This window comes from Bacillus rossius, unplaced genomic scaffold, assembly GCF_032445375.1.
Source record: "Bacillus rossius redtenbacheri isolate Brsri unplaced genomic scaffold, Brsri_v3 Brsri_v3_scf35, whole genome shotgun sequence".
In the NCBI taxonomy this organism is placed as follows: Eukaryota; Metazoa; Arthropoda; class Insecta; order Phasmatodea; family Bacillidae; genus Bacillus; species Bacillus rossius.
The window spans coordinates 120,772-132,500 of record NW_026962535.1 but is presented as its reverse complement, the minus strand read 5'-3'; the positions used below and the strand labels follow the sequence as shown (position 1 = coordinate 132,500).

Below are 11,729 nucleotides of genomic sequence, written 5' to 3'. Positions count from 1 at the left end.
AGCGCAATGGGCAGGATGGCGCACAGGCAGCCTGCAGAAAGAACGGAAACAGAAGGGCCGTGATGGATAGGGAAGCGCGTCGGAGACCCAGACAGAATCAGGGCGGGTGGTGAGCACGGTAATCAAGGAGGCGGCGGTGAGGGTAAGAAGCGGACCGGTCATACAGAGCAATGTTATTGACGTCAGGGTACCGAGAGCGGCGGAGGGAGGAATAGAACCGGTCAGCTCGGGAATAGATCAGATCGAGAATGGGCGGAAGGGAAGCTGCGTCCAGGAGCTCAGGAATGGGCGTCCAGCGTGGCTTCCCCAGCAGCAAGCGGAGGGCGGAATGAAAGAATATATGAAGAGAGCGGAAGGTAGTTGGGGAGGCGTGCGCCCAGACGGGAGAGCAGTAAAGGAGTATAGAAAAGACGTAGAGCCGGAGCAAGTTGACCCGGATGGGAACCGGGAGAGGACACGCCGGACGGAGGAGAGGGGCCAACGCGTGGAGGGCACGCCTGGCCGAGGAAATTGACTCGGTGATGTGGGCCCCCCACCGCAGGCCGGAGTCCAGACGGACACCCAGGTACGTCACCACCGGGGACCAGGGAATCGGAACACTGTGTGAAACAACAGGGGGCGGGGGGCGGGGGAAGCGGCGGGTGAAAAATGCCGCCTGCGATTTGCCGGCATTCGCCAGGATTCCCCAAGAATGGTAGTACGAGGTGATGGATGCAACCGCCGCCGTAAGGCGGACGGGAACGTCCGCGACGTGACGAGATGATGTGACAATGGCGGTGTCATCAGCGTACAAGGTGAGAGAACAATGCGGAGGAGTAGGGCTGTCAGAAGTGAAGAGGGAGAACAAGAGGGGGGACAGGATGGCACCCTGAGGGACGCCAGCAGGGATGACGCGGGACTGCGAAACGACATGAGAGACACGGACACAAAATGAACGATGTGAAAGAAAGTTGTAAATAATGTGAATGAGGGCAGGAGGGAAGCCCTGATATGCCAACTTGATGAGGAGCGCGTGATGGTTAACAGTATCGAAGGCCTTCGAAAGATCGAGGAGGATGATACCAGAGTGTTGAAAAGAGGTGAAACCGGCGGTGATCTGGTCCACGACGCGCGCCACGGCGTGCTGAGCCGACAGCCCGCGCCGAAACCCGAATTGAAATGATGGAAGGGGACCGAGAGGGGTGAGATGATGCTCCAGCCGGCGGAGGAGGACTCTCTCGGCCACTTTTGAAAGGACAGACAGGAGACTGATGGGCCGGTAGCCCGAAGGAAGATGAGCATTGGCACGCGGCTTCGGAATGGGGACGACGATCGCAGCCCGCCACGCAGTGGGGAAATGACCCGTGAGGAGAATACCGTTGACAAGCTTGGTGAGGTACACGGTCGCCTTCCGAGACAGGGAGAAGACGAGCCGTGGATGAATGGCATCTGGCCCAGGAGCAGTTGTGACACGAAGGTGCGTGATAATGGAATGAATTTCCCCCGGGGTAGACAGACGGATGTCACCGGGTGCGGGCGGAGGAGGCGGGGTGTAATGAGTGGGAAGGAGGGAAACCACCCCAGGGGGAATACGAGGGGTGAATGACGAGTGAAATGAATCCGCCAGCAGCTCCGCCTTCTGGGCAGGGGACTCGCAAAGGCCCTGCGGCCCCCCACCCAGGGGCGGGATGATGGACGGCGTGGCACGAAGGTTCCGCGCGTACCGGAATATGGACCCCGACTGGAAGGAGAGGGAAGACACTTTACGGACCCGCTCCGCCGCGAGCCACTCCTCAGTGAGCGCCCGGCACCGCGCCCGCAGGTGCACATAGTCGAGCCAACGAGCAACGGCGCGGGACGACTGCCACCGCCGCCGCGCGGCGTCGCGGGCCGCGATGAAGTGTCGAAGGTAGGGAGGAAAGGGAGTGCCACGAATGACAGTGGAGCGGAGAGGAATGGTGGCGCCAGCAGCCGCGAGCACAGCATCACTGAAAACGTGCACGCGCTCATCGAGCTGCTGCGGGGAAGCGACATGGAAGTGCAGATCGAGGTGCCTATCCAGATGAGACCGGTAGGCACCCCAATCTGCACGACTGAAGTCGAACCACGGGCGGGGTCCATGGAGGGGGAGAGAATCGGTACGAACGAAACCAACGACAGGGGTGTGATCTGACGTGAGCTCGGCCCGGGCCTCGAGCCCCGACACAGCCACCTGTCCAACAGAAAGGAGGAGGTCGAGGACACTCGGCCGCTGCCGGACGTGACATGGAATGAAAGTGAATGAGGGGGGAGCGTGAATGGCGAGACGGGGGGAACCCTGAACGAGGCGCTGAAGCTGAGTGCCCCGATTGCTCGTGGACACACAGCCCCAAGCGCGATGCCGGCAATTGAAATCCCCGCCCACGACCACGCGCGCGTCCAGATGGAAGAGAGCACGCAAGTCGTCTGCCGGGAAGGGACCATGTTCAGGGAGATAGACGGAGCACACAGTGAGAGGATGAGGAGCCAGATGGAGACGCACCGCCACCGCCTCGGCATTGCGGAGAGGGGGCAGCGCGCGCTGATGGTGCGGGATGGTAGACAGGATGAGGAGAGCAACACCACCCCCACGAGTGTCCCGGTCCCAGCGATAGATGACGTACCCAGGCACGGAGAAGGGGAGATCGGGTTTGAGCCATGTCTCAGAGAGGAGGACAAGGGCAGGCCGTTCAGTGGACAGGAAGTGCCGGAAGTCCCCCAGCTTCGCTCGAATGCCCCGGGCATTCCAGAGGACAAACTTAAGCTGCTGGGAGCACAGTCCGGAGGAAGTGGAAAATGGACTGGAAATAAATGTCGGCCTGGAGAAGAGGGGTAGGAGCCTGAGAGATGCGGAAGATGGCATCGGCAAAGAACGGCAGCCACGGGAGGAGATTCAGCCGGGCGAGCCAATTGAAAGTCTCAAAAAACACAGGAAAGGGAGCGGAAGCCGGGAACACGGGCGGAGGGCGCACGGAAGGCGGCAGAGAGGAATCAGAAGGGAGGACAGGCGCGGAGGGGCAGTCCGAAGGGACTGGCAGGGGGGCAGGAGCCGGAGCAGGAGCTGCAGCGAGGGAGGAAGCAGCGGGCAGCTGCACAGCCCGCGAGCCCTCCTCAGCCCTCGAGTCCAAAGGCGCTCGCGACACCGGGTGACACGCCGGCTGCACCAGGCCGGGAGGAGCGAGGGAAGGCGAAACACCTGCAGCAGTGGTGGGAGCAGGAGGAGGGGCGCGCAACAAGACAGAAGAAGAGTCAACTGGAGGTGGACCAGGCACGGAACAAAAGAGAGAGGGTAGCTGGGGCGCAGGGGGGACCGGGGCCAAAGGTGGGCACGGGGAACGCGCCGCAGGTTGGCCAGCCACTAGCCCAGCGTAGGAAACGGCAGAGGGGCATGACGGAAGAGAGAACGAAGGGAGCGGCGGGAACATGTCCTCGTGCGGCCGGCGCTGGAACTGAAGCGGAGCACGGGGCTGCCGAGTAGGCGCCGCAGAGGCGTCCTGGCCCGGCGGACGAGGCTTTGGTCCCTGGCGACGCAGCTGCCCCTCGATGAACTGCACGTAAGCGGGGCAGGTACGAGCATTCGCCGGATGTGGTCCCGAGCAGTTCACGCACTGCGGAGGCTCGTCGGGTAGCTTCGGGCAGGACCCGCGGACGTGGTGCTGGGTGCAGCGGAGACAGCGGAAGGGATTTCCACAGTCCGCCGCGTGGTGTCCCCACCTCTGGCATTGGTGGCATTGAAGAGGCCGCGCCGTGCCCCGGAACTCCTCCCATTGGACGGTGAGGCCAGCCAGGTGCCGGACTGCTCGGGCCTTGGCGACCTGCGCGGCATCTGCGAGGACCACGAGAAATCTGATGAAGCCCCGGTGGAGCTCGCGCTCCGAAGTGAGGGGCCGGAGCGACTCGGGGTGCACCCCAACGGCACGCAGTTCCTCCAGGACCGAGTCCTGGGAAGTCTCGGAGGGGAGACCCGCCAGGACAATCCGGGGTGAAGTCTTCCGACCCAATGGAAACGTGTGGCAAGGGATGCCATGGTCCCGGAAATACGTCAGCAGGGCCTCCCGGTCGTGCAGGCTTGTGGGGTGATAGCGTGGATAGCCCCGAAGATAGTCCACGGTGAAGTTCCCCTGCAGCTTCTGCCGCAGCGACCGGTTCCCGCGAATGGCGTCAACATTCAGTTTGGTATTGACAACAATTGGCGGAATGCGCCGTGGCGCAGTACCACTATCCGGTGACAGCCCGGGCGGGCGAGGGGCCACAGCAGGCGCAGGCGTCGAAGGAAGACCAGGCTGGGCCGGCGGGACAACACGGTCGGCCGCCGCCAGGACACCCGGCACAGACGCAGTGTCAGAGGCAGCCCCGGGACAGCCACGAGGGACACCGACGGCCAGGCCAGGCACGCCAGGGTCCGCCACAGCAGACCGGCGCGGTCCCCGGGACAGGGAGCCCGAAGCCGCCTGCGCCGACGCCATGGCAGCACCGACGCCATCAGTGGACGGCCCCGGGCAACTGGAGATGGGCCCACCGGCAGTAGAGCCAGGCAGGGGCGCACCGGCGGCGAGGCTGCGCCAGGTCTCCTCAACCTGGTGGAGCAAATGGACATCGGGGAGCGAGCCCCGACGCCGCGGGCTCACACCAGGGCCGTCAGAGTCGATGCGGTGCAAATCTTCCGGCCAGGATGGCACCCGCGAAGTGGAAGCAGCAGGAGCGCAGCCCCGGGCCACGGCGTCAATTGTGGCATCAACTGAAGAGCCAGCACGGCGCTTCAGCGCCAAAGTGGAGTCCAGCTGGGTGCGCCGGGACTTGTGTAGATCGGCCCGGGCAATGGCGCGTGAAGAAGGCGTGCTACCACCATCGTCGTTCGGGCGCTGAGAGGCAAACCAGTGGCGAGATACAATAGCCTTTGCCGCATCCTTCGATATTTTGGCAGGCTTCCTCTCAACAGGGCTACCAGGAGGCGAAGCGTCATCAGAATCGGAAGAGGACGAAACCGCATGAGCAGAATGCCGACCAGGAGTCGCCCAAAATTTATTCGCACCCTGGGAGCGAGGTGGAAGAGGCGAAAGTGGAGGTTGCCCCAATGGAAATGATAAAGTGTCTTTGTCGGCCATCTTGGTTGCAGGTAAGCACAAAGCGACAGAATCGATACTCCCACACTCACAATCGATCCATCACCGACGAAGCAGAATGTTTACATAGTAACACGAAGTAAGAAACACAGTTTAAAATGTAACTAGGCAGAGCCCCGACGCACAAACACCTGTGCTGATGCCTGAAGGTACGTAGATGTCGAAATATAGCACTTCGATGCACAAATCACCACTGAACACAAGAAATCGAACCAAAACACAAGCTACCAGGAAGAAGCTGTACACTGGTCCGCAACCTACGAGAAAGTGGCGCCCCGGCCGCTGGAAATTACTTTTGTTACACGTCCCTCCGCGGAGCGCGACCAATCACGAGCCGCGGAGCGCTCCGATTGGTCGCGCAACAAGAAGCCAAGAAAACTTTTCACGAAAAAAATTCAGTTCCCGTCTCACTCATCTAGCGACAGCGGCACAGCTCAGACCTACGATGCCCCCCAAGACGAGCGGTAAGGCAGCCAAAAAGGCGGGCAAGGCCCAGAAAAACATCTCGAAGGGCGACAAGAAAAAGAAGCGCAAGAGGAAGGAAAGCTACGCAATCTACATCTACAAAGTGTTGAAGCAAGTTCATCCGGACACTGGCATATCATCTAAGGCCATGAGCATCATGAACAGTTTCGTGAACGACATTTTCGAGCGCATCGCGGCAGAGGCCAGCCGCCTCGCCCACTACAACAAGCGCTCCACCATCACCAGCCGCGAGATACAGACGGCCGTGAGACTGCTGCTGCCCGGGGAGCTGGCCAAGCACGCTGTCAGCGAGGGCACCAAGGCTGTCACCAAATACACCAGCTCCAAGTGAGCAGGTCTGGTGTGCACATGCTTACATAAACGGTCCTTTTCAGGACCAAGAACATGATCATGAAAGGAAATGCTTCTGCTGCTGTTCTACAATTCCCTCAATCCCTATGATAGTAAATGTAAGCTTAACCAAGGCAGAAATATTTTCATTAAAAAAAGTCTTTAAGACGCATGGTTTACTGGCTGAGATATATATATATATTTTTTTTTTGCTTACTTCTGTGGTCATTAGTACATTGCTACAAATATATTTATATATATAAAAAAATAAATAAAAAAATCCTTTCTATTTAATTTAGTTAGATCATATATCAATATTAATGGCAAAGACCAGTTGCATCGATTCACTTTGAAAATAATTCCATTTGTGCTAAAACTGGACACAGTAAAAAAAAAAAAAAAAAAAAAAAAAAAAAAAAAAACTGAAAAAAAAATATATATATACACACACACACACACATAATTCGAATTCATATTATGCTTAACTGCGTTTGAATTTGCAATCATGCACAAGATGTTTTGTACTTCGAAGTAAAAACAACATAATGTACTATTTAACTACCCACAGTACAAATGGATCCAAAAAAAAAGTGAATTTTCATGCAGACGAAAATGCTTACATTTATTCTATTTATATTAAGTACCCATTACTAACAGCTTATACTGGGTGGAATACAACAGTTGACATGATTTTACTTATATGGCAATTTAATATTTAACCAAAATTAATGGTAAACTAATATTTTAAAGTGTCATTTATGGCCCCTTACCTTCAGCATGTTTGCTTCCTTGCACACAAACGAGGACAAACACATCACCCAACTGAAAAAAAAAAAAAAATTTCACTTGCATCACAAATAATTTAAAATTTTTCACCACATGAAGTAAATATTTCGCAATAAAAAAAAATATAGCCCTAGGACTCGTGTGCACACCTTTTCTTCCCCACATCGCACACGCAAACAAAACTTCCAAATTATTACAAAATCACTCGATTATTATACATACATAAACACACATGTATTTTCCGAATAAGTGAGAAATGCAGGCCGATGAAAGTCAAATTTCGTTTCGGAAATTAAATCTCGCACAACTACCGACACATAACCAAACTTGCGTACATTTACATAGCATTAACCCTCTAAATAATAAACAAATGAAAGCAGAAAAAACAACATCGCTACCCACCGCGCGCGCTCCTGGCGGCGGGAGTAGGAACTACTTTGCACACAGACCGACATAGCCCCCTGCCAAAAACAGTAAAATAAATAATATATATAAGTCTTTTGGCGGGAAAAAATTTCTCAACCGCCTGGGAGCACCCTAGTGTGTGCCTGTCTTTAGGTTATGTTACTTTTAACTTCATTTTCTACAGGCAGACGCGAGGGTGCTCGCCCATTATTTTTATTTTTTTAAATTCTTTCCTACCTTTGGTGTGCCATGCAAGAATTTATCGTCAAAATGGCGGCCCCGAGTGCAAATTTCTCGTCTGCACTGCTGGCTGGATGATTATGTGATGTTTTGAAGGAGGGTGTTTTTTTTTTGTTTGGATTTTGTGTGAGGGGGGGAGGGGGCTGGGCTAGCTTTTTTTTTTTTAAATTTTCTAAACATTCATCTCTTATGTAACAGTGTTCAGCATTAAAAAATTTAAAAGAAGAGGCACTTACTCATCAATTTCAAAACAGCCTATGAAGAAAAATAAAAAAAATTTAAATTCATTCCAGTTTTATACATTCATGATTTGATCACATGTATAACTTTTCTTTTTTATTACCTTATTTAATTTTATTATTATTACTACTATTGCTGCTACAACCTAGAAGATACCTCAGTGATACTAATACCTGCTGGTAAAGTTAAAGGTTTCACCTTTCTTTCTTTAAACATATCACAATACCTTTCTTGAGTTAAATATTATCTAATGGCTTTAAGAAGTTATGGTAATGTTCATCAGTTATAGAGTGTGGGTTTGTGTGTGTGTGTGAGAGTGTATTTTGAAGAGGGCTTTGGTGGTTGGGATGGTGAGGGTGGTGGGTGTTGTGTGTGGGGAGGGGGGGGGGGGGAAGTAAAAGAGTGTTCATTACACGATTTCTCCTGTTGTTTGTAACAATCACACCTGGTATAGCTATTTCGAGTGGCAAATACAAACTGCAAAAAAAAAACATCTATATCATTGCCAACGGCCATATCACGATGAACACACCGGTTCTCGTCCGATCACCGAAGTTAAGCATCGTCGAGCGTGGTTAGTACTTAGATGGGTGACCGCTTGGGAACACCACGTGCCGTTGGCACTACTATTTTGCACCCTACAGAAAAAAATTTTTTTTTAAAAATTTCAATTTTAAATTTTTTTTTCCCCCACAATCACCACATTTCCCCCCCCCCCCCTAACACACACACTCACTCTCTCTCAATCAATCAATCAATCAATCAATCAATCAATCAATCAATCAATCACTCACTCACTCACTCACTCACTCACCCACCCAGTAGCTGTGAATCTTTGCATGTGTATACCTCATACAAAATTCAAAGTGAAAAAATAAATATATAAGTGTATATGTATGTATGTATGTATGTATGTATGTATGTATATATGTATATATATATATATATATATATATATATATATATAAACACACACACACACACCTATTTTGAAGTTTCTCTGTTTCAGTGGGCAGTTATGTATAATAATGAGAGATTCAAAAAGACGTTGATAACAATGTCATCAATGCCTGTTTAGTGTGCTCATTTGTTGGATGGTCGGCAGCAATACTAGAGGTGGTACAGCTGTAACCTGTAAAATTGTACCTGCAATGTGTTGTGTATGGAAAAAAATAAAAATTATATCATCTAAATTTTTGTTATCCAACAATAACCTTCCCATCAATGCATGATGTCACAGTAGCCATAGCTCTACTCTTTCTGCCATATAACATTGGGGGAAAAAAAAAAAAAGGAGCTATTAGAATAATAACAAAAGATAAAAAATCATCTAACTGCAGACCAAAATTCAAAAAACTTAAAGTCCTGACTGCCATAAATGAATACGTTCTAGAAACTTTTTATTCATTCTTAAGAAAAAGAAGAAAAAAAAAATTATTATTTTTTTTTTTTTTTTTTTTTTTTAGATATTCGCACATAGGTATAACACCAGAAATGCTAGTAAATTGAGGATAGTTGAACATAACACTAGGCGATTTGAAAATGGACTAAATTACTTGGGAGTAAAACTTTACAACTTAATATCACAGAAAATAACTAAAACAATTTACCAGTATTAAAAAAAAAAACAGTAAAAAAAATTCTTCTAGAATATCCTACCTACCCTCTGAAGCTATTCTTTAATTTGATTGATAATAGAGAAATTGAACTGTTAATTTGTTGAATGGACTTGTGATAACAGCTGCTTCATGTTTTGCATAAAGTTAAATTGTGTAACATGTTATGTATTTTTTTTTTTTGAAATTTTTTTTCTTGGTAACTTGCATCATGTAAATATTAATTGTCTGCACATACATGTTCTATATCCCGGAGCCTTGACTCCACGTGGGATCAACAGAACAAAAATACAAAAAAAAAAAAAAAATCCAGCTCACTAATCTAGGTGCATTTTGCTAACAATATTTGGAATATATATATATTTTTTTTTTGTGTAACATGCAAATTCTGTATTATTCTGCACACATTATTTATAATCTTCTATCATTTTCTTAGATAATAACTATTAATTCATAAAATAGATTGTGTGTGCATAACCTCCTGGAAACATTTGCACTTACCTCCTACTTTACTTTTTCATTTAAGCAATCCTATTCGCATGTATACACTTAGGTTGCAGCATCGAAATTGTGTAAAATTCAAAGTGTGTATTGCCTGAAAAAAAAAAAAAAAAAAAAAAAAAGACATACCAAATATTTGCATACAGCGACACACTACATATTTGCACACAGTGGAGTTTTGCGGTAATTAACCTAGCACAATTTACCACACGCAATCACACGCCCGCGATGAGATAACACACTCGCTGTTTTCCTGTTGACCGGCACGAGGAGTAAGAAAAATTGATATTTACACGAGCACACACTCCCACACTAGTCACAACGTCGGTCATCAAGTTGTGTTGAAAATTCCTGTAGCCTCTGTTTTCCCAAATGATTTCACTTAAAATTTCATTTAACAAGACCATAAACAAATTTACAATACTAATTTCTTAAACAAACACTTCAGCGAACAAGTGACTGTCGCATTCATTACAAAGCTTACAACTTAACAGATGTTTCCGATGTGAAATAAAATAAGAAAATGTTTTACAACCAACCTAGAACATTTAGTCAAAACGTTTTTGTCCTGGTTTATGATTATTTTCCGTGACATGAATGTTTCAAAACTAATAAAAATACGAATGCAGCCAAATATAATGAAGTTAGCACATAAAAGACGACTTAAAATATTTCATTTTTCGAGAATTGGCAGAGCAAGAACGCACAGGTCCAACGGAAATTTCTTTAAAGATAAACGACCATCGGACAAAAACACCCCCTCCCCTCATCCTCAAAAATACGTGAATAATATACTTTTTCAATTATATTTTTATCGTTTTTTTTTTTTTTTTTTTTAATATACTCATTAAAACTTCAAAATAAGCAGGTACTCGTGTGTTTTTCTCTCTACAGTGTACCTGATCTCGGTGCGTAAACCTACATCATTTAGAGATGGAATTAATGTACACATACAAGTAAAATTTTGTTCCATTGTAAAATTGAGAGAAAGAAGGTTTTCCAAACGCATTAAGTATGGAGACTTTAAATAAGATTACGAGCTTATAAATGTTTGCAACGAAATAAAGTGACCATGTATCTGCAATTTCAAAAATATTTTTGCTCTGCTAACCTCACATGCAAGCAAGTAAAAATAACCTCACAACTTACTTACCTCTCTCAATTTCGCAGTACCAAAACATAGAAGGGATAAATAGGATAGTTTTTATTCGAAATCCTGCAAGAGTTTTAATTTTTATTAAAATATTTCTCCAATGTAGCATGTGTGTGGAATACTTCATCAGCAACTTGCATCTGCACCTTGAGTGAATTGAAGGGCAGCCAGTTTTAAAAGCTAAACAGAAACTGCACTCTTGAGAATGCATCAGATCCAAGTGAAATGCTTGTTGTGTGTACAGTTAAAAGTTTTATTATTCACACAATGAAAATGTAAACAAAATTTACTCACAATAATAATCACATCATCCTTGGAGGTGCACGAAGAAAGCCATTCCAGGTGGCACTGAACAAGGTGATTTGCTAGTGCTTCCACAGCAAACAGCCTTCATGAAATTATCTCCACATTTTCAGCATACTATACACTAAAGTATACCTAAGTTAATTTAACCATTTTCAAGTGATTCCAGCACAAATTACGTATTTGATTCCTTGAATAACATCTGCAAATGAAAAGTTCCCTGTTTGGTGTAGCAGTAAATTTAAACAGCTCGCAGTGCAAATTAAACAGTGCAGCTGCCATAAAAAAATTACACTATTAGTGGAACTGCCCATTATGTCATCGTAGACTGCTGACATTTAGAAAACATTGAAAAATCAGTGCTAAAGAAGCCCTACATTACTTTCGCTGTCCAAAGTGCGCTGCTCCCTACGTGAGCAAGGCATCGAGAATTTTCTGAACCGTCCGCAACCAGAAAATTGGGTAACCAGATATTTGCAGAGAGAAAAAGAAAAAGAAATGGAGAGGAGTTCCAGCTGCGCTTCGGTAGAGGACGGACGTGTCCCGGAG

At 47.8% G+C, this 11,729-nt stretch overlaps 1 non-coding gene across 1 annotated transcript; it reads left to right on the top strand.

The window, feature by feature from the left end:
* Positions 1-8,111: 8,111 nt before the first annotated feature.
* Positions 8,112-8,230, top strand: LOC134544239 (5S ribosomal RNA). The gene has a single exon (XR_010077629.1). It is a non-coding gene; the product is annotated as a 5S ribosomal RNA (ribosomal RNA).
* The last annotated feature ends 3,499 nt before the right edge of the window (positions 8,231-11,729 follow it).